Source organism: Aptenodytes patagonicus, chromosome 25 (assembly GCF_965638725.1).
Source record: "Aptenodytes patagonicus chromosome 25, bAptPat1.pri.cur, whole genome shotgun sequence".
NCBI lineage: Eukaryota > Metazoa > Chordata > Aves > Sphenisciformes > Spheniscidae > Aptenodytes > Aptenodytes patagonicus.
This window is the reverse complement of record NC_134973.1, coordinates 1935567-1962831: the sequence shown is the minus strand read 5'-3', so window position 1 is coordinate 1962831 and position 27265 is coordinate 1935567. Positions and strand designations below refer to the sequence as shown.

The 27265-nt window shown below is 57.3% G+C and overlaps 1 protein-coding gene across 5 annotated transcripts in view; it reads left to right on the top strand.

Moving 5' to 3' along the window:
* Positions 1–6748: 6748 nt before the first annotated feature.
* The window catches only part of LINGO3 (leucine rich repeat and Ig domain containing 3), a 43622-nt gene continuing 23105 nt past the window's right edge, over positions 6749–27265 (top strand). For 2 of the 5 annotated variants that reach the window (XM_076359526.1, XM_076359524.1), the window contains exons 1-2: positions 6749–7013; positions 21954–22661. The gene's annotated coding sequence lies outside the window, so the exon portion shown is untranslated. Of the gene's footprint in view, positions 7014–21883; positions 22662–23515; positions 23558–27265 lie in introns of those variants that run through there. The other 3 variants (XM_076359525.1, XM_076359527.1, XM_076359528.1) reach the window with 3 other exon arrangements.

The window sequence follows — 27265 nt, the reverse complement described above, 5'->3', positions numbered from 1 at the left end:
CACATTGTGCTCATCCTCCATTGCTGGGTCCCAGCCGCTCCTCCAAGCTGTCCCCGCCGGCTGCCCCTTCCCCTTGCCTGAGTGCCTGTGCTTCTTGTGGATGTCCAGAGAGGGGATAGTAAACTGCAGGACGTGGTCGGGGGTCACCATGTGGAGGAAGATGGCCCTGGAGCTTTTGCCCTGGAGCACGCAGGGACAGAGCATCCCCTCCCAGAGCGACATGGTGGGACAGACGGGGCTCCCTGGAGCAGCGCTGTGTGTTTATGCTCTGCAGCCAGCCCTGATTGCTCTCTGCGCAGTGACACGCTGTGACGACGGCTGCCAGGTCCCTGCACCGGCTCCCTCCGGACCAGCAGCAATTCGTCACCCACCCGGGCACAGGGGAGACAGACGGAGGGGGGACAGGCGAGGAGGCACTTGTCCCCAACCTCTGCTCCTGCCCTCCTGCTCACGTGCAGGGCCACCTGCGCCAGCCAGCTCCCATCACCCATGAGATGGGAGTCGGGTGGGCCCCGAGGAGAAGAAGAGCTGGATGAGCAGCATGAGCCAGGGCTGCCGCGCCTGGGGTGGGAGGGAGCCGCACGCCGGGAGCAACAGTGAGTGCAGCGAGCGGTGGCCTGTGCAGGATGAGTCACTGTCCGTGGGCATCAGGTGGAGCTGAGCGGAAGGGGCAGCCGGAGCTGAGTGTGGGAGACAAACACTTCAGTTCTGTCTAGCAAAACTCCTGTCAGGAAAATCTCCGCCTCAGCCCATGCAATTACCCAGAGAAATCAGTAATTTCAACCATTGGGGCCCCCAACTCCCTCCTCCCATCTCTGCTGTCGCTAGGGCTGTGTGCTGGCTTGTTTCTCGCAGCATCCCTGTGCTCCGGTCCCCGCTGGGGGTGGGACTGTGGGTGGGAACGGTCCCAGGCAGCCCCCGGGCATGAGGCCACGGCGAGGCAGGGCAACCCACGAGTTTTCTCACTTTTACCCTTCCGATTCTCTCCCCCATCCCAGCGGGGGGGAGTGAGCGAGTGGCTGGGTGGTGCTTAGTTGCCGGCTGGGGTTGAACCATGACAGTGCCCAGAGCAGGGGCTGAGAGGATCTGCTGTGAAGCAGCTTCTGGAAGGTGCTTCTGGGGACTCAGCTAAGCCCATTTTATGAAGGGGAGTGTGCGTGCATGTGTGTTCATGTGTGTACAGAACTGCTGGCTGATTGAATCAGGCTGTGGTTTCAAAGAACCAGGCTTACTCCCTTCCTTTCATCTTTATTGACTAAAATAAATCCCAGCCCCAGCTTCCCCCCAGTGTGGGAGCAAGGGGAGAGCATGGACCAAGAGGGATGCTGAGGGGGCCTCCCCTCCCCTGGGGTCCAGCTTCTTGCATGGGTCCCACTGGGGGGCTCGGTGGGGCAAGTTTTCTGGCAATTCATCACCCTCTGCCTTCAGCTATTTGCACCAACCCAGAATGAGGGCAGATATCCCAAATCAGAGTCTTGGCTTGGCAAGATGCAACCCCCAGGAGGGGACAGGCACCCCAATTATGGAAAGAAAATAACCCCCTAACTGAGAGCCATCGGCCCTTGAGCAAGGCACCAGGACCGGTGCTCGTACCAGGGGAATGCCCCTGGGAGGGCATTGGGCTGCCCCACTGATTAGTGAGGCCGGCAGCTTGTCAGCGCAACGAGGAGCAGCTGGGCCGGCAGCTACAAGTAGCTTGAGGGCTGCAGGCTGGGCTAAGCCGGGTGTCTGTCCAGCCTGGGCTCTTGGGCTTCATGGAGCAGCAACTAAGGCCACACACCAGCCCAGAGCAGGCAGAGATCCTCCAGGTGCTAAAGGGGTTGTTTTTGCTGGGGGCGCTGTCGGAGCTGGCATGGAGGATGTCTGACCTTTCTCTCTCTGTCTAGGGGGGGCTGGTTAGCTGCAAGGAGCTCTACTCCTTCTCTAGCAGGTTGCTGTGCCAGATCCTTCAGCTGAGTTTTGTCAAGTACCTGGTAGGTGATGTTTCTGCTGCTGGAGGAGTTTGAGTCCAAGGGGATGGGGTGATAAAACCTTGAGACTGGCAGTTCCTTTGGTTTCTCTGCCAGGTCATCCTCTCTGCTCTCTGTCTCTTCCTTCTGCCCTGCACTCAGTGTGTGCTTGTGCTCCTTTTTCTCCCCATCCCAGCTTTTGCCCTCTGCCTGGTTTGGTCTTGCCTTGTTCCCCTTCTGCTAATGGTTGTTGCAACATTCGTGCTTCTCTCCTTCTCTGGGCCAGGAGAGACGGGAGGTCTTTGGGAACAAGGTACAACCTAACTGGTCCTGTTTTACCTGGCTGAAGTTGGTCCCAATCTCGGCACCACACCAGGGCAGAACAGGGTTTAAGGGTTTCACTGAGGACTTTAAATAGCTGGAAGTTCTCATGTGACCTAATGTAGCTCTCTCTTGTTTGCAGCTGAAGATCCTTCAGAAAGCATCAGTCTGGATTGGATTCTTGGTCCCTGTGGAGACCATTATCAGCAAAGTCTACCCCACCCAGTCTCCCACCAGGCCTAGACGACTTGCCAAGAAGCGCCGGGGGAGACTAACAAGCCTCCTCCTCTCCATTGTCCCCACCAAGATCCAGAGCATCTTAGGCTACCTGCCAGCAGACTGGGGCCAGAGCAACATGCCCAAGGGTAAGAGCTGTGGCTTCCTGGAACACCTGAAGGCTTTGCAGCTAAGAAGCACACAGCGTGACATCAAAACATGCTAGGTCTGGAGCTCCTGCACTGGGTAGAAAGCTGGGAAGCACACAGATGTATGTGTTCATCCTGTATGGGTTGTGATTGTGCTTCCTATGAATCCCTGCAGAGATCCGAGAAGCTCTGATCAACCCATCTAACAAAGCAAACAAGAGGAAGCGGGATGATGTAGCTCTGGAGGAACAGGAGTCCTGGTTGGTGGTACTGGAGAGGGACCTGCCAGAGGATGACTCTGAAGACATTACATATGAGGTATGATGTTCTGGCTGCTGTGCAGATTTGTTCCTTGGGGGCTGAGCAATTTGGAGATGATTGTGTTTAGCCTCTGTGTTCCTGGTGGACAGGAGTGTCACTGCACAGGTCTGCAGAGGAGCCTGTGCAGGGAGCTGTAAAGATATTTCCTTTATTGTACACCCTTTGAGGGCTTCAGGCTGTCCAAAGAGCACTTGAACATCATGTCAACAGTGTCCAAAAGGTGTGGGTGCTCCGCTTCTCCCATAACACTGAAGTTTCCCTTTAGTTGATGTCCCTGCAAAGCAGCATCTCTGTCACCCTTGGCTGTTTTGGCTGTGGTTCCCGGTGCTGTCAGGAATGGGACTGGTGTGCCCTTCCTCAGACTTCCTCTTTCCTCCCCAGCCTTCAGATGTGGAAACAGATAGCGAGGAGTACAAGTCCCAAAATGACACTGAGGCAGACCTGGAGCTTGAAGAGCAGGATGGGACCATTATACTGAAGGAGTCATCAGATGCCCAGGTGAGTGGGCCTGCCCCATGGTGGCTGCAGACTCGGTCCTGGGTACACTTGCAAATACTGGGCTGGAAGGATGTACTTCAGTCCTTCTTCCCTTGGCTACAGAAGGAGAGGTGTCTGGGGTTACTCGGACTACTCTGAATTTCATGAGATCACCCATGAGTCTTGTGCTGCCCTTCCACGGAGCTGCAGTCTGACCATGCCCCTGTCTCTGCAGGTGGAGGACATACAGCCCGCTGGGGTTAGCGATACCCCAGAGCTGCTGGCTGCAAGCACGGAGCTGGGACCAGAGGATCCAGCTGGGTCCAGCAGTGGGGAAGATGCCCCAGATGTTGCTAGTGGTGATGGCGATGCACAGAAGCCAGAAGCTGATGTGAGCAGGGGGGATGGCAGCGAGCAGGAGGCTGATGCAGACTGTGATGACAGCAGCAGTCTGTCACAGTATGGGGTAAGGACTCCTTTGTGCTGGGCCATAATCCCACCCATCCTCCTTTAGTGTGGAGCAGGGGAGGTGTCACGAGCTCAGAGGTATTTCAGCCTGGAAGGGATGTCCCCAGGCTCTGAGCCTTTGACATAGGTATCCATTCCCTTTGCTGCCAAGTGAGCCCCTACAACCCTTTCCTAGCTCTAGTTCTTCTCCCTGTGCAAAGAGACAACCTCAGTCTGCATATGTCATTGAGATGATGCTGGGTGTGCGCAGTGCCGTGGGCATCTTCACCCCTGAGTGACAGGGCTACCTGTCACTGCCAGGTAGTCAATGCCAGTTGAGCATCTTGTGCTGGCACCCAGAGCAGCCACCTCTAAGCCAGAGCCACTACCAGCAGGTCACCATGAGCCCTTCATGACTCACTGGCCCAGATATCTTGTGCTTTAAAATAGGGAGGATTTGTGGGAGAACCTTCATCGCTAGCAACTTCACATGGGGTCCTTCACTGCTCTAGACCCACCTGTTGCCAAAGCACTGGTGGATACCCTCCCAATTCCCTTGAAGCTGGTGCAGAGCTGCCTGGCTTGCAGGGAAATGGAGGGTGAGGAGAGGTGCAGGGTGGGTTGGTTTGTACTCAGCAGCTCACCCCGTCCCCGGCGTCAATGCTGGCTGGCCAGTGTTATGGGTAAAACCTCTTGTGTTTTCTAGGATAAGCAGGAACCCTGACCCATGGACCTGGACTTCTGCTGTGGCTGCAAAGCGCCTGGTTCTCTGGGGTGGCTGTGTCCTTGAGTAAGCTGTCCAGTTAAATGCTATGTTGATATTTTGTTGAACTTTATAATAAAATTACCCTATTTTTTCATGTGAACTGGGATGCAATTGGCTTTCAGTACCTGGAGCTGACAGGTTCTACCTGTGCACCAGATGGCATGGACATACTGCTGCTGGGAGTCCAGGGTATGGGGCTGCCAGCGAGACCTTCCCCTCTGATCCCTCCTGTGGAGAGGCTCTTCGTGGCTCCTGGGAGTGTGATGACTTTGGGAATGCTGAAATGTGTGATGGGAAGGAGAGGGGTGCAGGGAGTGGTGCTGCAGGCTCAGGCTGAGTGGAGCAGGGTTTCTGTGTGGCAGCACCTGAGCATGGCCACACTGACTGGTCCCCAGATGTCCGTGGGCTGGCTGGCTGCAGAGGTGCAGGATGGGTCCCTCAGCAGAATCTCCCTCCACATGTACAACATCTCCAGAAATACAGGATGTAGCAAGTATCTGCCCTTGGGATTAAAAAAAACCAAATTCACGTGGAGCCCATGTTGCTCAGTGAGCACTTATAGGTCTCCAGTCTGCCTTCTGGCTTCTCTATACCTGGGTGTTTCCGCATAGAGCGTTCTCCCTCCACACAGATCCTACAGAGGACCTTGGTTCAGTACGAGAGTTGAGCAAAGGGTGATTGAGGGTCTGGAAAGGCAGGCTGGGATCAGAAAATGCCTGAATGCAACACAGAGGTCTAGAGTGACTTAAAATTGGCCAACACTTGATCTGTTTGGAATAAGTTACAGTACCTGAAGCTGCAAAGAGCAGTAAATCCTCCCAATGTGAGTCTAAAAATGAGAACAGCTCGGGGTGTTTGGCTTTCTTGCTTGGGGCCTGCCTGGAGGCTGTGTCTGATGGCATGACTACCTTGAGCTCTGTTTGTGTGTGTATCAACTTGGACTAACAATGCTTCAACTGTTAAAAATAACTGTGGCATCCTGCAGCAGGGATGTTCTGCTGAACAAGCTGAACTCTCGGGTAGGTCTAACCTGGATGGGCCAGGCAGCATGGCAGTTGAGAGCCACTTCTGCCTATCAGCTTAGTAATGTCTGTGCTTGACCCCTGCCACGGGCAAAACCTCTAAAGAAGTAGAAATCCTTCCCAGCTCTGAAGGGAGGGAGGTGTTGATGCTCTGAGGTTTTGTTCTCTTGTCTCCCATTTCATATGGTCTGCAAGAAAGAGTGGGACTTAAATCCCAGGGAGTTCAAAAGCAGGGTGGTAATGAGGATGGAGGTGTCCTTGCTCTCAGACCCTGCTGGGATCAGGGATGCTAATGTCTTTCTAATTAAAGATGGCTTCTTCTGTCAAAAGCAGCTCTGGGGCACGTTGTGCTCTGTGCAGCTTTTCCTGCTGGGCTACAGTGATTGTGCAAAGGCCTGCTCTGGCCAGGAGTGAACCATTTAAAGGAAGAAATGTTTGCACTTTAAACTAGTAGCTGGGTCAGGGCACCTCTCCTCAAGCTGCAGCCCCTAAACCCCTCCCTGGCACTCTAAAGCTGGCCTTCCCTGCACAGATCTGGCCAGAGACCTGGCACTGGCTACTCATACCTCTGCTTCAGTGGGGCATGTCTTGGACTGGGCAGAGACGTTTTTTCTCCCAGGTTAGACCAGTTATTTGTGCACCTTCAATGTGCAGAACAGTCCTGAGTCACGAAGCTCAAGTAGTTCTAAAGCTGCTCAACATCCTTCCCCATGGCAGTGTCTCTTTAAATGCATGTATGCCTCTTACCTGGCATTATCTGCAGCTGCAATAGCACTGGTTTCATTACTGCTGAATAATAGCCAGATTGTTCTTAAGATTGATAAAGGAGCTGATATTGCAACTCCTGGATATTATATTGGGCTCCGCATTAATTCAGTTGCTCCTCATTTGTGTTTGATAGCTCTCCCATTCTCTGCAGCCAGAGTTTTCAAAGCAAAGATTAATAAAACACCTTTTAGTGGCATGTAGCTAGGTAAGGGTTTTTTCTGAAATCTGTGCAGGCTCTTCCTGCTTGCTCCTGAGCTTTAGTAGCACTGGATGTGGAGATAAAGAGGAGGCTTTGTTCATTGTCTGGGTGCCAGGCTGCAGAGTGATTATGCCTTAAAATGTAGTGAGAAAGCAACTAGCACTAAATCTGACTCTTTGAGCTCACCTGCAGATTAATCCTGTGCAAACCTGTCTGCAAGGAGGGGCATGCCCAAAGCTTCCCAGAGTCTTAAGCCCTGATTTAGGAAGAAGAGATCTCCTCAGACAAGCATGGAAGAAGCAAATGGCTTGGTGGACTGAGAACTAGCTGCAGAGCTGCTTTACCCCAAGGTCATCGCCTTGAATCCAGCCCAAGTAGGTAGGTGGTGCATGTTTGTATTGTCAGAGAGGCAGGGTGAAAAGGAGGGAGCCGATGGTCACGCTGCTGCTAGTGTGTGAAGGCTCAGCCCAGAGAGAGGTGGCTGATGGCTTGGGAGGTGCCTGAACACAGCAGTAGCTGCTGGTGGCCTGACGGGTGTCACCGCTGCTGGGGGGTAACGGGTTCTGCAGGGATGTGAATGAGCTGCCCTAAATACCTGCTTGCACGCGGGCTTCATCTAGTTGCAGAAGGATAAGGCTTGTACAGAAGAAATACACGTTGTACCAGAAATACACGTTGGTGGCCAGAAGGCTGTTTGGGGAGGATCAGTGGTGCTGCAGCCAGCCTGTTCACCGGGATGCGATATTATAGAATCTGATGCTTTTTGAGGGCTTGGGCCCTCTTTACAGCTGGGTGGAGTGGGGGGATTGGGAGCAGGGTATGGGAGGGATGGGAGAGTCTGTCCTTCTGCCAAAAGGCAAGAGTCTGCTAAGCACCTTTTGAGCATCTCTTCCCTTCCTCTCCATTGTCTCTATTCTTCCCTGTGGCGCTTCTGCCCCTGGTGTGGGGCGGTGAAGCACAGGGACATGCCCCAGGCCATGCGGGGCAGCTGCAGCCCAGCTGGGTTTGGGGCTGGGCGAGGTGAGGAGCAGCCTGATGGAGCAGGTTATTGAACTCCGGTCGGATGGAGATGCTCTGAGTCCTTCTTGGCATCCTCTGTTCTGGGAAAAGGCCCAAGAGGGGATGTGGGATGTGCCCGGCTGAGTCTCTCCCGTGCTTGGGCACAGTGCTGTGTGTCATCCAAGCCCAGCTTTTGTGTGGTCCCTCCTCACCCTTGCCCTGGGTGCCAGGAGCTGGGCAGAGGGGGTGGCCATGGTGAGAAGCAGGGTGCTGAGGCTGTAGTGGAGGGCTGCGTTGAAGAGCAGGTTCCCTCCCTCCACCCCTGCACAACCTGGAAATTTCCAGTTGCTGCTTTTTTCAGGCCACGTTTCCCTGCCTTCTCCTGCAGACCAGAGGAGTTGGGATGGTGGGAACCGTGCAGGCTGTGGGCACTGAAGCTGAGGTCTGCACCTTCCCCAGCCCTGGGGTCCATTTAGTCTTGGTGGCTTTGTGGGTAACACCAGGGCCAGTCCTATTTCCTTGGCAAGGGCTACTGAAGAGCAAGCCAGGTGCTGTGAGAGAGGGGATGGGAAGGAGGGGGAATGGAGAGAGGGAGAGCAATTGAGGGGTTAATGCAGTGGTAGGGGGGATGAAGAGACAAGCATGGCCCCTGAGGGAGCCTGAAGAGGTAAGTGAAGGTGACCCTGACGGTCGGGGTCCCCAAAGGACCTGTGGACCAAGCAGCCTGCAAAGGGCTCCGTGCTAGACCTATGATGAGGGAGTTGCGTGGGAAACAAATGGCTTAATTGAGGCAAAAATGATTGTAATTTGCATGAGCAAATCCAATTAGGAGCCACGGGTGGGTTACCTGGGGAGTGCGGGGGGCTGGGGTGGTGCAGGAGCAGCCCCACGGCCAGGACAGGCAGGGAAAGGGGGCGGCGGGTGCTCCCCTGGGTCTGGTGCTCATTAGCATCCTCTCCTCCTCCTCGGGCTGCTGGCTCTGTGCCCTGGACAGAGCCTAATTAGGATGGAGAAATGGATTTGCCAGGCTGTGCTCAGCGGAGGGGTGAGCCGTTGGTAATGGGGCTGACGGGCAGAGCGGCAATCGCCTCCCGCGGAGCAGCTTCGTAACAAATGCCGTTGCTGTCCAAAGCTGGTAATCGGGAGGCTCAGAAACCCTATCCCAACCTTGCTCCGGGGCTGGAAGGAGCATTTTGCTCTTTCCTGCAAGGACCAGAGAAAAATTGTTCCTGTTTGTCCTTTAGGGGCAACCGCCGGGTTCCTCGTGCACCTGGGGGCTGCGGAGGGGGGACGTGCTCCGCTGCAGCGCCTCTGCCCTGACACGCTGGAAATAATGAGGTTAAATGGTAACTGTAACTTTTAAAATTACAGGAGGCATTTCTTTCTTATCACATGCATACAACTGCCAGGGACTCAAAACATTCATTTCCAGCAAAATCATTTTTATGGGTCATAATTTTTGTTACAGATTTTTTTTCCTCTATTTTGGGAAAACGTGAAACCACAGTGTTTCGCTTCTCTTTCCCATTCAGTCTCCTGGTTCCCCCCAGAACTGGTTATTCACAGCACTCCAGCAGTGAGGGGCAGGCACTGAGCACCACCTGAACCCAGTCCCCTGCCTTTTCCAGCCCACCCCCCGGTGCCAGCCCGGGGGTGGCTCACCCTCCTGTGGGAGCAGGACCCCCGGGAGCAGGGACAGGGCTGGGGGTTGCAGCCAGGGGCTGCTGTGACTCATCCGTCTCTGCTTGGGCAGCTGTCGGAGCACATCTGTCCGTCAGGGACGGCAGGACGGGTGCTGGGCTTTGGGACATCGCAGTGCTTGGCCTGAGGTGTTTCCCCAGCTGCTTCAGCTGCAGGAAATCCTGCTCTGGGAGAGCTGCTGACCTTACCACGGCTCCTCTGCTCCGTGAACCTCTGCGAGGAAACGGTCCAGCATTTCTTCTTCCTTCCAGCCTCAAGGGTTGAGTTTGCACCAGCTTTTGTGCAGGGCTGCTCTCTAAGGGACCCTGCTGCGTGAAGAGCAAAGTGTGAGCTTGTGAACCCCGGGAGATGCTGGGCTGCAGTGCTGTGCCTGGCGTGGTCCCAGCTTTGCCCCAGCAAAACCAGTATCCCGGCCAGTGAGAGGAGCAGGCAGCTGGTACTGCAGTTCCCAGAAAGCATCAGGAGCACTCGTGGCCCGGGACCCTCCTTCCTCACAGGCAGAGGGGTTATTGAGGGGTTCCCTCTGCCCATGCTCCTGCCTGTCCTGCTCAGCCTCCCACTGCCTCCACAGGAGATGCAAACCCCCAGCGGTGCAGGCAGGTGCTTGCTCGGTGCTGTCATCCACGTGAGACTCCTGCCTGCAACTCCTGGCAGCTCGCAGCGATAATCCCAGCTTTATCTTCTCCATGCCGCAACAGCGGCTGGAAAGAGGGAGATTTTGATGTGTCCCTGGGGAACTCAGTACAAGCTCCAGGCAGTGCCAAGGGCCTGCGTTGAGGACCTGGCTCTGCTCCACGATGCAGGCAGCCAGTGTCGAAGCACTGTAGCTGCCCTAAAACTGGCAGGTTTTACAGCTGGTGTTGCAGCTGCACATCTGCATGGTCAAGAGACAAATAACTGTCCCCATATCTGCTTATCTCACACAGCTCTGGGCATCATCGTTGCAGGATAAGGCACGTGGTCCTGGGCAACTGGGGAATTAATTTGTGCCTTTTCTGAGGACACGGTGTGGTCCTAGCCACATGCAGTGGTTTGGAGGCAGGGCTGTTGGTGGGCTCTGCTTTGCTCGGGGATGTACATGGTGAGACCCAGCCAGTCTGCCTCAAGGTGCCCTTCGGGGCTTTTGCCATTGCCAGTGAGGGCTTTTCATCAGGGCTGACCACTGCTCCCGACAGTTTATCTGGATCCGAGAGTCCAAGGATGCATTGGACCAACTAACCACTGTTTTAGCCCTGAGCTGGGCACGCAGCCCTCTTGTTGCGAAGAGGGCTGCTTCCAAGCGTGTAACTGGGAGCAGGTTATCAGCAACAGAGTGTTCCTGGCTATTACTGATGCTGCTAGAAACGGAGCCATCACCTAGGAGGTGCACAGTTTCCAGGCCAGATATTTTTGGCTCATGTGTGCTCTGAATGTCGAAGTTTTCCAAAGGCCTTGAGCCAATATTTGTGTTGCTGCCCTTGTTATAGTCTTTTGAACCAGAGCCAAGCTGTTGGTCACAGCTGGGTGGCATGGAGAAACCGGTGCTACACCAGATGCCACGGCTGGGCTGACATCCAGCTGGGAGATGGAGAGTTGAGGCCCAGAGACTTATTGCATGTCACACCGTGAGCAAAGCGATGGAAAAAGTCGTGAGATCCAGCGGGCCGGAGCCCCCATGCTAATGGCCATGTTCAGCTGAGCTGGGAAATGAGCTGCACCTCTCCCACGGCAGCTGTGGGGTGTGTGTGTCTTTCTAGTTAAACCCCCAGTGAAAGCTCTTGAAAACAAAGATGGGAAGGAGCGTGTGCTGCAAGCATTAATATGCACATACATTAGGTGTGACTCATACAAGAAAGGAGAGTAATTTTCAGGTCCGATTAGCTTCATCCGTGCACTCTCCAAAACTTGCTGTATTTATTCATATTTCATTTAAGATGCTGCAAGATATTAGCTTAGAAAAACAGGAGGCGACGGGGAAGGCTGAGAGCCAAGGACAGTTAAGGAAGGATGAGGTCCTTGCCAAGAGGCTGATCTGCTGGTGCCTGTGCTCTAGAGGTGGCTCCAGGTACGGGGTGCAGAGGAGCCCGAAGGGGCCAAGGATTGCGCTGAGTTTCTTGGCTGGAGTGCCCTGGATCTGTCTGCACGGGAAAAGGCACCTGCGGCTTCAGTTCAGGGCACCAACAGGGCTGGAGTGTAGATCACCACCCATCCCCTCCTTGCTCTGACACCCCCTTCTCCCCAGGGACCTCATCGGTAGCTGTGGTGCTTCTCTGCCTGCAGCGGGTGACTCATCCTCCTGACGTGTCCCCATACCTCAGCCCCCCTGGGGAGGGGAGATCTGGGCATGGTGCCTGCAAGTTTGCAATGTGAAGAGGCAGGCAAGGCTGCAGGTCGCTGGTTTGTCCCCAGTGGACTTTCTGCTCTGCTCGTCTCATCCTGGCTGGCTGTGCCCCACTTGCTGCAATCGGTGCTCCCGGGGGCTCCAGGTACGTGCCCCAGGCTGGCGTTCTTGCAGAGCACGGAGGAGGTGGGCAGTCTGCTGGGACCTCAATGACTCTTCCAACCTTCTTAGCAGGTGTCTGAGCTGCTTGTTTGGCCTTATCACCAAAAACGCTTTCTCAGGAGGAGCCTACAGCCAAGGAAGCTTCATGCCCAGAACAGCTCTGTGCAACCAAGGAACCACTCTGGATTGCATCTTCTACTGCATGTTCCAGCCAGTCCCCTCATCGGCTCCAGGGTCTCTAATAGAGACAGGGAGTCTAACACCACCTAGTTTATCACCAGCAAAGAGTAGGTCCTCCTACCTTGTTTTAAGTTTTTAATGCAGCTCACATCAGAGGCAGGAGCGTGATCTGCTGGCATGAAACCCAGCCCTCCCGCACCTCTGGGGAAGTAGGTGGCTTCTCTTTTGCTGTTTTCACTCATGAGCTAGTTTTGTCCTTGGCTGTAGCTCACTTGTGGATCAGAGGCCGGGAGCTTTGCACAAAGGATTGAAACGATCACCTTCCTGATGTCCAGGCAGCAAAGGGATGGCTGGAGGATGGGGATTTCATCCCAAGGTTGAATAGCCTGAGGTGCACGTGAGGGGTGGGGACAGTGAGGGAACAGCGAGCACTGAAGGCGGCAGGTACCATGCGTTTCTCTTAAATGCAAGCAGCCCAGAGGCAGATGTCCTCCCAACAGCCATGCATCATTCATGCAAGAGTGGTCCCTATCTGATAAATCATATTAGAGAGACAAGACACAATGGGGCTTTTAATTATAGAAACAATTACCAAGGATTAATGATGGCAGCGGTGTGATGGATTATTGTTACTCCTAAAGTTTAATAAAGCTTTAGTAGTCTTTGTCGGATGTGGAGAGCAATGAGCCAATGCTTCCTTGGGTGTTTGCTTAAGCTGTAATGCACCTCTGCTCCTGCTTCATCCCACTCTCTTCCCCTCATTTGCACTGATGAGAGATGTTTGGGGGCTTCCAGTGAATGCGGGGGCTTGACTGGGTGAAGCCTCTGTGAGATTCGTTATGAGAAAGAACAGGGCAGAGAGCTGAGCGAGGCAGTGTTGCCCACGGGGAGCCGCCGAGGTGGAGCAGAGCCTGGAGGTGGGACGGGCCCTGTGAGGTGGAGAAGGGGCAGCTTGGCTCAGCGTCACCAGTCATCAGCCAACATGGATGCGTCCCTCAGGCTCGTGTGATCTGAGTGGAGATGCTGCTCCCCACAAAGCACGTCCCTTCACAGCCCCCTGGGTGGGTGCCGTGGCCCTCAATACACAGCTTCAGCATTTTTGCACCTGGGTCTTTCTGAGTGAAGGATCAGGTCCTCACTAATCACAGACTCATAGAACGGTTTGGGTTGGAAGGGACCTCTAAAGGCCATCTAGTCCAACCCCCCTGCCGTGGGCAGGGACATCTTCAACTAGACTGGGTTGCTCCGAGCCCCGTCCAACCTGACCTGGAATGTTTCCAGGGATGGGGCATCCACCACCTCTCTGGGCGACCTGTGCCAGTGCTTCACCACCCTCAGCGTAAAAAATTTCTTCCTGCTTCCCAGACTCAGAGAAACCCCCCAGCCTCCTTTTCTGCCTCCCAGCAGCATGGTGAGCCGGGCACAGGGCTGCCCTGCCTGGGATCCAAGCTTAATCTGCTTAGAAGACACTAATGGAGCTGGCAGCTTGGGAAAATGCAAAAGTCGGCAATAGCTTCCCTTTGCCTGAAGCCCTAATTATCCCCCCGACAAGGAGGCTGGCTCGGCAGCGCGGGCAGGGCGGCTGGCGCCGACAGCAGCTGCCAGCGAACAGCCCGCCGGCAGCGGGGACGCAAATGCGGAGCGACAGGAGGGCTAGAGCTGCTCGGGGTGCACGGGGGTGGCCGGAGCTGTCATCGGAGAGGTGAGGTGGAGCGAGCCGTGCCAGCCTGCAACCTCGAGCTGCCCTTCCTCCTCCCTTCTTCTGCAGGATGCTTGAGCGCTCGGTGGTCGAAAACACAGGTGAGGCTGGGTGCTAGCATGGCCTAGCATGGTCTGCCCCGGGGACTTGGCTGTCGGTGCTGCGGGGAGAGGAGAGCGCTGCCCCACAGGAGCTGAGCCAGTCTCTGCCCTGCTGAATCACCCCAGGCAGCCCCGGCATTGGTACCTGCCCCACACAATTGCCCCCAAGCTGGGAACTGGGCTCGGGGCCCATGTGCTCTGTGCAACAGCCCCAGGTGCTGCAATGTGCTCCCGGAGCAGCATCAAGCACCCGTGCAGTGCTGCGCCCCCGGGAGCACCCCCTTCTCCCACAGCACCCCTGCCCTCCACTCAGGTCTTTCCCAGGAGCCCCAGCATGTGGCAGGAGGACCCCAAGGTTTAGTCCAGGATTTACCCTGGGGCAGAGTGGAGAAGACTGGTGCAGGGCAAGGGCTGAGAGCAACCTTGAATTCCCCGTGATTCAGTGGTGGAGCAGGGGAAGGGACACAGTCTCCGGACAGGCTGGACCACACTTGGCCCAGGTCACTCGGTCTCTGGCCAGTTCCCCCAGCAGAGCCTGGACAACCTGATCCTGGTGTCCCTGTGGGCTGGGGGACAGCCAGGGATGGCTGGTGGGGAAGATTTAACAGTCCAACCTGTCTAATGCTGGATTAATAATTCATTGCGCAAGGCAGGGTGCAGCGATCTTCACCCCCTCTCGCATATTAAGTGCTGCAAGGTGCAGAGAGCTGTCACTGGCATGACGAGCAGGGAAGGGGGACAGGACGATGGGGATGGTCATGGTGGAACTGTGGCACAGCTGCCCCTCTCCTGCTGATGCCGTGGTGCAGTGTGCCGGGAGCTGGGTGCTGCAGAGTGAGGCGCCTTCGGGCAGGTAGGCGTGGGGTGACGAATGTCTCTGGATCCGAGTGCCAGGTAGAGGTCTTGTTTCCAAACAGTTTTTCTTTCCATCGAGGACGTGGGTGGATTTGTTGCCCGCAAAAGCGAGACACTAATAACGCTGGCCGGGTGCCAGGTACAGCGTCAGTTCTTACCTCCAGCACTGATGCTCCCCAAAATGCTCCCGCAGCCCCACTCCGTGCTGGTCCCCCACCCCGCAGCCCCCCCCCCAGGAGCCCCAACGGGTGTGTGAGAGCAGCCCCGGTTACACAGACCCCAGCGCTGAGTTATCAACAGCCGAAGGAGAGTCTTTCTCCTCCAGCCTCCGAGGCACTCAGGTCTGGACGAGGCTGCCAGCGGTGCTGTAATTACCGGCCCGGCTGCAGGCAGCCTTTTGCAGTGAAGCCAGTTCCCACAGTGTCGAGCTGGAGAAGTCACTTCAAGCCCTGGAGCCGTGTTCAGACCCGAAGCATCGCTTGGCATCGGGGCAGCTGGACCACCCTGACACCCGCTTCTGGTCCCCACGGTGGGAGAGGGGAATGAGGGTTGTTCTGGCATGCAAAACGCGGCCGGTGCTGTGGAGCTTCATGCATGGGCCAGAAGAGACTCTCACCATCTGGAAACAGCTGGATTCACCAGGGGAGAAACTGCCATCTTCAAACTGGTGTTGGCCAATGCCCCTGGAGGCTGACACGTGGATGGGGGATGATTCTCTTGGCAAATTTTAAGCTATTTCGTATTAAAACATTTCCTCTTTAAAACCTATTTCCTAACCATGACAGCCTCTCTGTCCTGCAGAAGCCCAGCGCTTGGATGGGCAGAGCAACGGTGTTAAGCTGGTAGGTAATAATGTGCTTGTCAAAGAAAAGTTAGTTTCCCAAGTCTTCCTGGTTACTAAAGAAGTCATCATCTATCTTCCATCCCAAATTAGACCTTGTAGACCCACCTGGCTTATGAATCAGCTCTACCGTCACTGCACACCAGCATAATTTGTCTTGTCTTTCAATGTAACGGCTCCCATCCCACTCGGAGGACGTGGAGAAAATGTAGGCAGCCAAAAAAAGCAGGACCCTGTGTGCTGGACTCAGCAGAGCTGTAGAAGATGGGGACAGGGGAGTTTCTTCCCTCACCGTTTGAGTTCATATTCTGGACACGGTACACGTGGGAACAGGGAAGATGGAGAAAGTTGCTGGGGATTGGCACCTCGTTGCAGCATGACCGTGAACCATGAAAGGGACTAAAAAGGGCATGTCCCTCCGGGCATCCTGGGTGAGCAGAGACAGGGCAGAGCAGAGTGATGAAAACCTTGAAAACCTCCGGTAAGAGAAGGGCCAGAGAAGTGCGTTGTCACCACTGTCACCTGCCAGCTACCGCTGGACACGGCAGAGCAGGAGAGGGACCGGGCAGCTGCCCGCTGGGAGGGAGGAGGTCACCGAGCCCAAGCTGGGGTGCGGGTGGTCTCCTCCGCATGTTTGGCACTTTGAGTTAGCTCCTTCCAAACAAGGGGAAAAGCCTGGCGGTGGCTGGGGACGTGTCCCTGAGCAATTTACACCAACATGCAGCTTTTCTCCCAAGATGGTGTCTTGCGGAGTGACCAGTGGATCAGAAATGCTGCCTAATTGAGAGTGAGCCGTTAGAAATGGGTGAGGAGGACGCCTCCCAGCCGATGGCCCCAGCAGCCCCCCGGGTCCCCAACCCAGGCGGTGAGCTCCCTCCTGCCTGCGCTGCCAGCACCCAAGTTCAGCGAGCACGCTGCGTACCTGCAGCATCCCTGCACGAGAGCCTGGTGAGGGCCATCCCGCAGCGGAGACGGGCACGACTTTCGGGTTTTTATTGCCACCGTGCTGTGTGCTCCACTTGTGCAATTCTGTTCAGACTGGCTGGGGACAAGACTGCCGCGATTCATCTGCAACGGCCCCATCCCAGAGCTGTAAGCAGACACGGCCATGGCTTGAGCTGATGAATTAAGGAGAGGAGAATCTGGTCTATCTGCATTAAGCGTGAAGACAGACGCCGGGGTCGCAGGGGCACGGGGCAGAGAAGGCACCAGGGACAGTTTCCGTCTAGCGGGTGCAAATGGCGTGTTTGCCGTCCGCGGCACCGCAGTGCCTGGAATCCTAATCGCCTGCAAAGCAGCTCTAATGATATTTGGAAATGAGCTTGGAGCTGCCGGGAGGGATTCAATACCACTCTCAGATAAAGGCAGGCAGGACGTGCGTGCAGAGGGAGGGCGAGGGAGACGGGGGCGGGGAACGCGTTTCGCAGGATGCAGCTGAGTGAAGGGAAATGTGGGCTGAATTTCATCAGGAGCAATTTCCTAGCGGGGAGGGAGCAAGCAGGCAGCGGAGCTGCCGCCCCCAGCTCTCTGACAGTGGGGAGCGCTGGGATCCCGCCGGGCATGGCTCCGGCATGAACCCCTGCACTTGTTCAGGGATGGAGAGGTGACCTTGGACCCTTCCAGCAGCCACTGGTGCCTCTGCCACGAAGAGACGAGGTGAAACAGGCGGCATCTTGCAAAAAACTGCTGTGCTGACACTGCTCATCACCCCTTCTCCTACCCATCTGCAGCAGGAGGGCCACGCTGCCCCACAATGGTGCCCGAGCACACCCCAGCCCACATCTCGGCCGGTTCTACTGGCAGTGATCGCACCGGTGCTGCCAGGTTGCCTCCACCCTGTCCTGCGCCCACTCACGAGTGGAGCCCTGGGTGGCTCAGCCAGCCTGCATGGACCAGAGCGGAGGCTTCGTGGCGTGGGGGCCATCAGCTGGCCTGGCCCCTGCACGGGTGGGCCGGGTGGACATGCAGCAGCACACGGGGCCGTAAACCGGACAAGGAATGGGAAGAAAATCGCTGCATGGGCAGCTGCCGGATTTGCTCCTTGAGCAAGGACAGCATCTGCCACCTCCGAGCGGAGAGCCCGCACGGCTGCCTGCACTGCCGTTACAGGGCCGTGGCCAATGCTTTGGGAAGGGCCGTGCACTGCCCGTTCACTCTGGTGCAGAGTGACTGCGGTGCTGACTTCCATGTGTGCCCAGCCCTTGGCGGAACCCTGAGGGCCCTGGTGCTACAGAAGTGTGTGGTTTGGGTTTGTCAGCAGAGCCAGGTGGGTTGGGGGAAGCATTCGCAGCAGCCGTGCCCGGCTTGCAGCCCAGCCACAGTCTCCCCAAACGCCCTGAGCTACAGGCAGCCCTGGGGATGCGCTGCCGCTGTGGCCAGCTGCACTCAGAGCTGGATTTAGAGCCTGAAATTTCCTGCTCCCCGCTGCTTTTGGGTCAGGCGGGGATCCCGGCACAAGGGAATTCCTTAGGCTTCCCCACCCCAGGGACCCCACCAACCCCACAGTGTCACTGCACCGCCCCCACCACACCGGGCTGCTCCCAGCCCCGCCGGTGGCTGGGGGCCCTTGGGGACGCAGATGGCTCTGCAATCCTGCCTGGCTGGGCTGGGCTGAGCAGCAGCAGAAAACCCGCTCTGGAGCTGAGGGTCACAGTGGGAAAGAGGAACCGGGGCACATCTGCTGCCAGTGATTCCTCTATTAATGTATCCCAGTACCTAGAGCACCTTGCTGGATTAGCAGGGCAAACAGAAACCCCTCAGCTGCCAGGATGAGAAAATGAGCTGGGCAGTGCCGGCCCCACCTGCCGAGGGGAATAAATCATCGGCCGTGGGCTCTGCATTCAGCTGCTGGCTGCAGCGGTGCCAAGAGCCGAGTACTGGGGGCGAGCAGCCCTGAAAGGTGAACACCCAGAGCTCGCACCCAGAGCACATGTGCTTCCACGCTGGGCAGTGATCAGCTCCGCGAGCACAGGCAGGTGCTGGGACCTGGGTGCTGTGCAAGCTCTCCTGCCCCCCAGCAAAGCGGCTGCAGAAGTGATGGCCTTGCAAAGGGGACCTGGAGCGGGCTGAGCCCCATCATGCCGGGTGGCAGGGGGAGAAATGCAGCCTGTGCTGGGGAACCGGAGATAATTTGCTTTATCCTTCTTTGGACGGGGAAATAGGTGTGCTGGTTTTGAGGGCCGTTGAGCGTGCAAAGCTCCTGCTGAAGCCAATTGGCACTGGTGTTCGGTCGCCCTGCAAAACTGGGCCACGGACCTTAAAACAGGGATTGGGGGAAATCCACTTTCTGTGGGAGTTTGTCGCCTTGGGCTGACTTCACTGCCAGAAGTGACACCTTGACCCAGACGTGGCAAAAGGGGCTCACTTAGGGGTTGCTAAAGGCAGCCGGGAGCAAGGGCGGGTGAGGAGCCAAGCTCTGGCTCTCACCATCTCCTCTCCACTGTCACTCAAAGCCCTGGCAGTCGGAGGGGAGAAAGGTCCCTCTCCTTCCTGCTCAGATTAAAACCTTTCGCCTGATGGTGTTTCTGCTGGGGACAGCTCAGAACAGCAGGTGCTTGGCCAAAGAAACTTTCATTGTAGTTACCAAATATTTATTAAAAGTAACTAGGATTAGTCATCGGCTCAGGCTGTGTTTGCGGAGCAGGTACATATGTCCGGTGCTTTGTAGGTAAATACAAGGGTGAGATGTCTTCCCTCAGGGGTTCATGCTCTGAAGCAGATCAAAACCACAGACACGGAAACATCGGGGTCAGGGCAGAGTGAGCTGGAGAAAATGGGCTTTGTAGGGGGAACAACGCCGGCTCTGTGCAGAGGAGGTCACAGAGCAGGGTCACAGACCCCAGGAGCAGGGTCAGCGGGCCGTGCCCCTCCGTCTGCACGCTGGCGTCGTGCCTGAGTGACATGGGTGGGGGAAGGCTGCCTTTTGGGGTGCCGATGGGGGACCCGGGCAGAGCGAGCCCGTGGGACCTTGCAGCCAGGCAGTGCGGGGTCCCACCCTGGCAAGTCCCTGGGAGGGGGTCGCTCCAGGCTGGGAACTTGCGGATGGAGCGGGGCTCCTCCTGCCCTTCCAGCAGGAGGAGAGGACAACGTGGGGTGGCGTCCCCAGGGCACCCAGGGCCTTGCTGCCTCTGGCCATGCGGTGTCACTCTCCACTCGTATTCGGGTCTCTGCAAAGCCTCCGACCAGAGTCCTCTCCAGGGGGGAATAACCCCCTCCATGTGCCCCAGGAGCCGTCAGGCACCCAGGAAGGAGGCACCGTGGCATGTCCCAGGGCAGGGCTCGGCTCCAGCAGTGTCCTCCCCTGGGGGACGAGTCCTGGGGACAGTGCTGTCTCCAGCACCTGGGGTTTGGCTGGCTCTGGTGCTGGGGCATTTGGGGCTGGGGTTGTCTGGGCTGCCCTCCAGCCATGCCCTGGGGATGGTACCCCCAGGACTGGCTCCCTGGCATCCCCGAGCCCTTACAGCATCAGTCCAGTGCCAAAGGGGCACTTGGTGAGCTCCCCAAGCCACCCGATTTCTGCAGGGTCAAACACTGTCTCCTTCTGGATCCACTGTGTGGATCGTGAGCCATCCAGCTGGCTCCTTCTAGGAGTTAATCGAGGTTTCCATTAGTCAAAATTAATGGCCACCAAGAGTCTGTAGTCATCACATGGCTCCCACTGCTGCATCCTTAACGGGGGAAAAAAAATCACTGGCCGTCACCAGAGCTGGCAGTGCCGGAGTGCTGCATTTGAGCTGGCAGGGGACGAGCGCGTCTGGCGGCGCTGGGGGCTGGCACGGGCCCCCCGGCAGGCAGGGAGAGGCCCTGGCCCCTGGGTTCAGCAGGGAAAGCTCCCGCGCTCCGCCATGGGGAGGGCAAACTGGGGGCAAAAGGGAGTTTACCTCTCTGTTTATTGGATTCTTTTTTTTTTTCCTTGGCACGTTTAGCCAAAAACTCTTTGGGATTTTGAGCGTGTGCCAGAGCAGCTGTGATTTTTTTATTTCTCTCTCGCCTTTTTTTTTTTTTTTTTTAAATCATTTTGCTGAGTCTGTGTGAAAATGCCCCAGAAAGCAGTATAACTTGTCAAGACGCTCCCAGCGCTGGCTCGCTCAGAACAGCACCTCCAAAGGCAGAGACCCTCCCCGAAGCATTGCATGCCGACAACCCCAGCCCCAGGGCCCTGCCATTTCTGTGCTTTTCCCCCCCCCGAGCTGGGGACAGGGATACCTCGATGGGAGGAGGTGACATTTGTGTTCCCCTCTGTTTACAGGGGACAGCTGTGACCCAGGTGGCCCTGCTGCGTCCCCCGTCCCAACGGGGACCCCCTGAGCAAGAGGCAGAGTTTGGAGCGATGTGGTTTATGGGTCCCCATCCTCATTTGGGGAGGGAATTATTTTGCGCAGGGCCAGGCTCTTGGGATGGGGTGACAGGTGGGGGTAAAGTCCAGGGGACCTAAGGAGGGGACCAGGTCCCATCTCAGCACCCCAAATGCCACAGCCCCCTGGCAGGGAGCAGGCTTTGGGTACGCAGAGGACAGGGGGCCCCTGGCCCAACCTGTCTCCTGGCGTAAGGTCCTTTTTGATTAATGCTCATATTGAAGCCAATTTGAATTAATTGGAGAGCAAGACCCAGGAACGTGGCCCCATGGGCTTCTCCAATGTCCAGCGCGGGACTGCGGGGCTCCGGCCCCGGGGAAGCAGAGCTGTTAACCTCAGCCTGGCACCTTTTCTCCGCATCTTTGTCCTGTTCTTTCGTCAAAGTCCAAAGTGATGCTAAAGGGACATCAAAGCTAATGGTGGCAACCGGAGCGCACCCGGAGGGGGAGCGGGGCTGAGCTAAAACCCACGTCACGGGCTTTAGCCACAACCTGCCTTTTCCCTTATCCTGGGCAAATCACTTCTCTGTGCCTTGGTTTCCCCCAAAGTAAAATAATGGTATGAAGGGGACACGGTGAGATGTAAATAACTTGTTTTTCTGGTGAGAGGCTTGGGGAGGGGACTCTCCCAGCTCCCCCGCTGCATTGCCAGCACTCTGCCTCCCCCAAAATCAACTCTGACCAGCAGGCAGGAAAGCATCTTCCATCAGACAAAATCAGATCAGCACTTGGCTCCCAGCAACAGGAGCACGAGCTGTATGGATGAAGCAATTCCCCCTGTCCCTTGATTAATAACAAGGCAGGCCTGCAGAGCGAGGGCGGGGGGGACACTGTTTAATTGACTCTGTGTTTTTGAAACAGCGGCTTAATGACTAGGTTCAAATTAGCCAGAATCACCTTTTCATCCTGGGAATTGAAATGAAACGTAGATTGCTCTGGCACGCCCTCCCCCCCCACGCCGGCCTCTTAAAAATACATCTCCAACTAAACCAGTTGCATTGCTCATGCTTGGATTTTTCATCTTTTATTAAGCAGATAAATTGTTATTGTTTAAAACAGCAATGAAATTCCTTCACACCCATGTATATCTCCTGGTTTTAACTGCAGATCCAGGGATGAGGCTGGGGATGAAACTCAAATGGGAAAGCCTGAGATGCTTGTGCCTGCAATGAAATTATAAATCCACATCCCGGAGCAAACGAGCAGTAGGAGGCAGCCAGAAATCTCCATCAGCAGAAGTGCTGGGCTGCAGCAAGGGATGGAAGTTGCAAGTGGAACCGATAAGGCACCCAAGCCAGGAGAGCTGAAGGCATTTCTCCTGGCAACGTCCTGCGCAAATGGAGCCAATTCAGGCAAGAACATCTAATCGGGGAGCCCATGGCATTAAATCAGCCTGGGACTCAGTGCTGTGCCCTGCTCCTTACCCCTGATTTCTTCCCTCAGTTTCCCCATCTGTAAAATGGAGGACACGCTGCCAAACCCGGCTTGAAAACCGCTGTCAGATGCAGAAAATGTAACCGAATCGCTCAGGTGATGCTCATCGGCTGTCACGCAACAGATCAAGGGCACAGGACACTCCGTTTCAGCAGCCCACGTCCCCTAAGCCCTGCGACCAGCAGGGCTAATGCCAGCCTGGACCAAGCAGCGATGAATAGAGAAGAGCAACAATTTTGCCCTGGAAGGAATTCAGCCCTAACGAGGGAATTGGCCTCTCTCATCCTCAAAGCCTAATTAACCAAGTCACCTGAACTTGTGGGAGGCTTTAGCCGGAGCGGAGAGGGGCAAGAAGAGAGCTCCAGGGAGGAATGGCTAATGGTGAGCGCTGTCTCCACGGGGGATGGGGGTGCTGATGGGGTGCGCCATGTTACTGCCCTGTGAGCTTGGCATCTTCCCGGCCCTGCTGTGGCTGCCGGTGAGCTTGGCACTCCTGCAAGGGACAACGGAGCCCACTGTGGGAGCACGAACGCCGGAGCCCTGGCTGGGCTGGGGGCTGTGCTCGTTCCTGGTGTTACGGTGCTGTTTGTGCCCTGTTTGTCCCAGTTTCCCTGTTGGGGGGGGGGGAATGGCCATGTTGGTCCATAATCACCTCCATGGGGTAAGCCTCCAGCGCAGAGCGGGGAGCTCACAGTGAAGGGGGCACCTGGACCCTGTCCCAGGGCAGGCAGGCAGGGCAACACGGGGTGGGGGGAGGCAAGCAGGCTGGCGTGGGGCTGGGGGAGCCCAGGCAGGGTGGTGGGGGGGTACCCGGGCATGCTGGCACGCGGTCGGGGACCCCAGGCAAGGGTAGCCCGGGGCTGGGGGGAACCCCGGCTGTCCGGGGGGACCCCTCCCCTTTGGGCACGGCAAAGCGGGGAGGGGACCCCCCCCCGTTCCCTTCCCTGCATTTCGCCGCGGGCTCTGCCCATTCCCCCGCCCGCGGCGCAGCCCGGGGCCGCGCATCGTCCCTGTCCCCGTCCCTCCCCCGCGCTCCCGGGGCGGCGCGGCCCGGCGGGGGGCGCGGGGGGCGGCTCCCACGCCCGCTCCGCTGCCGCCGCCGCCGCACCGGCGGGCAACGGGGAGAGGCGCCGCCGCCGCGCCGCCCCCGGGGACGCGCCGGGGCCGGGCCGGGGTCCGTCCGGAGCCGCCGCCGCCGCGCCGCCCCCGGGGCTGCGGCTCTGCCCGCCCCGCCGCCGCCGCCGCGCCATGGGCAGCCCGGGAGCCGGAGCCGAGCGGTGAGTGCGGGGTCCCGGGGCGGGGAGGAGCGCCGCCGGGTCGCACCGGACCGGACCGGGGGAGGCAGAGCCCGGCGGGGCGCACACGTGGGTGCGGGGGGCGGCCGCGGAGCCCCCGCCGTCCCTGGGGCCGCCCTCCTCCACCAGCCCCCGGCACCCCGAAACCGGCTGCCCGGGGTCTGCCCGGCCGGTGCCCACCGCCCGGGGCTGCAAGGCCCCTCCGCTTCCCGCAGCCACCGGCTGGTGCCCGGGGAGAGGGGGCTCAGCCCCGGCTGGGGGGCTTGGCGGAGAGGGCAGTGGCAGGCAGGGCTGTTGCCCCCCCCCCCCCGGTGCCGGATTGGCACCGGGGGTTTAAATGGCCTCAAGCAGGCGGAGAGCTGCACCGGGAGGTCCAGCCTGAACCTGCCCGGCTCCATCCTCCACCACTCGTCTCCGCTCTGCCCTCGGCCCCGGCGCTCCGGAGGGTCTGGCACCTGCAGTCTCCCCACCGTCAGGGCTGGGGCCGCTGCTCGCAGCCCCGCGTAGCCTTTCCCTGGCAGACCTGAGCGGGTCTGAACATTGCCAGGCATCAGGAAGGGTCTTCCCCCATCTCATATCGTTCCTGTTTTCCCCCCAGTCCTGGAGGTTCTCGCTCCTCACCATCCCAGGGCCCTGCCTGCCCCCTTCTCTCAGCATCCTTGGTTTTAGGGCTAGGCGGATTCTCCTGTCAAAAATCCCAGGGTTGGTTTAAATGCAAATGTTACCGGGGTTGTGTTTCTCGGGGAAATGGAGCAGGCAGCAATCGCAGCATACGTGGCTCCTATCGCCGTTCTGGAATAGCAGCCTGCCTCTTCCTACTCCAGATCCAGAGTACTTTTGTGCCAGTTTCTTAATCCACTTGCAAAGCGGATTGAGCTAAAACCTGACAAAAGGTGCTCTAATTCCCACGGCGTTCGTGCAAGGGAGCGATTGCAGAAGAGCAGCTGCTCTTTCAATTCGTGCCCAGCCTTACCCTGAGATGAGGTTTTGGGAAGGAGAAAAGAGCAAACAGGAGGAGAGAGGATAACAGATGCAGGCAGAGTGCCTGCAAAATAGATCGTGAGTGGATCGGCGCGTGGATCCGCAGCCTGGCAGCACCCAGAGCGCGAGCCCGGCTTTTCGGAGCAAAGAGCATTCGCTGCGCCAGCCGGAGAGGCTGGACCCTGGGGATGGGGTTGGGGACGTTCGGTGGCCTGGTGAGGACCGAGCCTGGGCCTTCCAAAGAGCTCCCACTTGCTGCTTAGTTTTGTGGCTTGGTCTCGGCTGCCGATGTGGTGCTGCCCGCTCTCGCCCTGGCTGGGCATGTGCTGCCTTGCAGGCAGGAGGCTGTCCTGCCTGGAGCAGACCGTCCCGGCGGGCACTGGTTTACCCAGCTCCAGCCCCGGGAGACACCACGAGAAAAGCCGCATCCAGAGAGGGAAAGTTCCTACAAACGTCTCTCTCAATCAAATCACAAGGAATTAAAAAAAGAAAACCTGAAAAAACAGAGTTGCCCAGCAGCTCTCAGCAAGCCGAACAACTGCTCGGTGTGATATATTCGTGTGTGTCTTTAAAGCCAGGGCCAGATTCTGTCTCTGGCCTTAAAAAAAAAAAGCAGAAATGCAGGCGGTGAACCCCACGATAACCCCTTGGTAAAGGGGGTGGCTTGGGGCTCTGCACCCCAAAGCTCTGCACTTCACCTCTGCTTCGTCATCCCTTACACTGCAGGATGGAGACTGGGGATAAGGTACCTGCTGCCTGCACCCCGGGGCATGGCAAGAAACGTGGCGCGCGTCCTTTAAACAGGAGAAGAATTCAAGATGTGTTGGGGAGCTGCCAGTTTGACAGCCTGTCATTGATCCGGTTTAATTTGAGCTAATATGTTTATCATCGGCGTTTCTGTGGCGCTCGTTAAGGCGGAGGGGAGGGAGCAGAGTTGCTGCCTCTCGCTGCTGGACTGGCAGAGCCGGGTGAGTTTTGGCCGGAGCAGCTGGGAGAGGTGGCTTCTGATCCCCCCAACATTGCTCACGGTTTTCAGAGGTTGCAAAAATCCCACTTGAACGTCTGCAGCCTTTCCCAAAGCCTCCGGTCCTCGGCTGAGCTGAGCTCAGGGGAAGATGCTCTCAAACACAGCAATGCCCAGCCTGCAAAACAGCCGTCAGAGCACCCCGAGAGCAGGGAGCAAACATGTTCCCACCGGCGCACGGAAGCAGGAGGCAAAGCAGCTTCATGCGAGAGTTGTTTTTTGGCTTAAACATTGGCAGATTTTGCTTTTATCCTGCCCCGTTGGGAGGAGGGAGCTGGAGGATCAAAGAAACGGGGGCTAGGTTGCGTTTCACCCCTCTTTGGGCTGCCCTTCTGAGCTGCCCCTCGGCATCGATACCCGGGGTGGGAAGTGGCTGTGCCAGGCTGAGCGAGAGACTCGCTGCGGTGGCAGAGCCAGGGCACCTCCCAGGCATGGCCAGATCCTGCACCGCCTCTCGCTGCTGCCAGGCTGAGCCCTTCCTGGGGGACGCGCTTGTGCTGATCCCTCGCTGAAGATAGCAGGGCCAGGGGCTCTTTTCCTATTTTTTTAGTGTTTTGAGCTCAGGAATGTCTGCTTTTATTAGCTGTGTTAATCCTGCATCACAAGATAGCGCATCCCTCGCTCCAAGGCCCTAACCTAATCGCTGCGCTTTCCCTCCGAGCAACAGCACGGGCCCAAATTAAACATCGAATGTGAAGCTCAATGGTAGGGATGGACAAGAGCGCCCGGCTGTATTTGCGCTCGGCATTTAAAGGCCTTAAATTGATGTTGTTGGAATTGATTTTTTTCAATTTCTGGCTGTCGGCTCACAACTGTTTCGCCCCCAAGCATCCCGCCTGGAGCGGGTGGCCCCTCTCCGCTCAGCGGCGCGGGGAACCGAAGCTGCCATAAGGCAGAAGGAGCAGGTGGTCGTGGAGGAGCTGGGCTGCTCCAGCAGATACGAGCCACGTTGCTGCTGTGTTTGCATCCCCGAGACGGGAGCGAGCTGTTGCCGCACCCCTGGAAATAACCTCGGGACTGTAAAGCACGTGGATGGATGCGTTTTGCGTGGGCGGCGGTAATTCCCACGCCGCCAGCTCGTTGCGGTGTGGGCAGCCCGGGTGGGACGCCCGTCGCCAGCAGCATCTCCCCGAGTGCCAAATCCCACATCTCAGAGCTAAGGGACCCGGGGGGTGAGCGAGGCCGTCCTTGAGCTTGTCCCCTGCCATGCTGAATCACCAGGTGGCTATAAAACATGCATCCCGTGCCTCAGTTTCCCTGTCTGTAAATGGACGTAGTCCGGAGGCCTGGCTTTGTAGGTTCATATGCTCTCTCAGACAGCCAAAATCCTGCTGCCTGTCTGTGTCTGCTGCTGTAAAGCGATGATTGAATTATCTGAGAAGGGCAGAGGGGGCATCACGCAGCATCTCTCCCATCCCTGGGCAGGGGCTGCAGCGCGGGGGCGGAAGGGGCTGCCAGCGGAGGTGCCGCCGGAGCCCGAAGGGCCCTTTTGCGAGTCCTGGAAAAACACCAAAACGAACAGGCGAGGGCAGAAATGTTCAGAGCAGAGATTTGAGAGGAGATGAAGGAAAGCAATAAAACCCGTGAGAGTGTTTGGAAAAGATGCCGAGAGCCGCTCCGGCTCACCAGCCGTAGTAGGGAAATTGATTGGGCTTCGGGCATTATCGGTTGACTTTTCTGGGAGG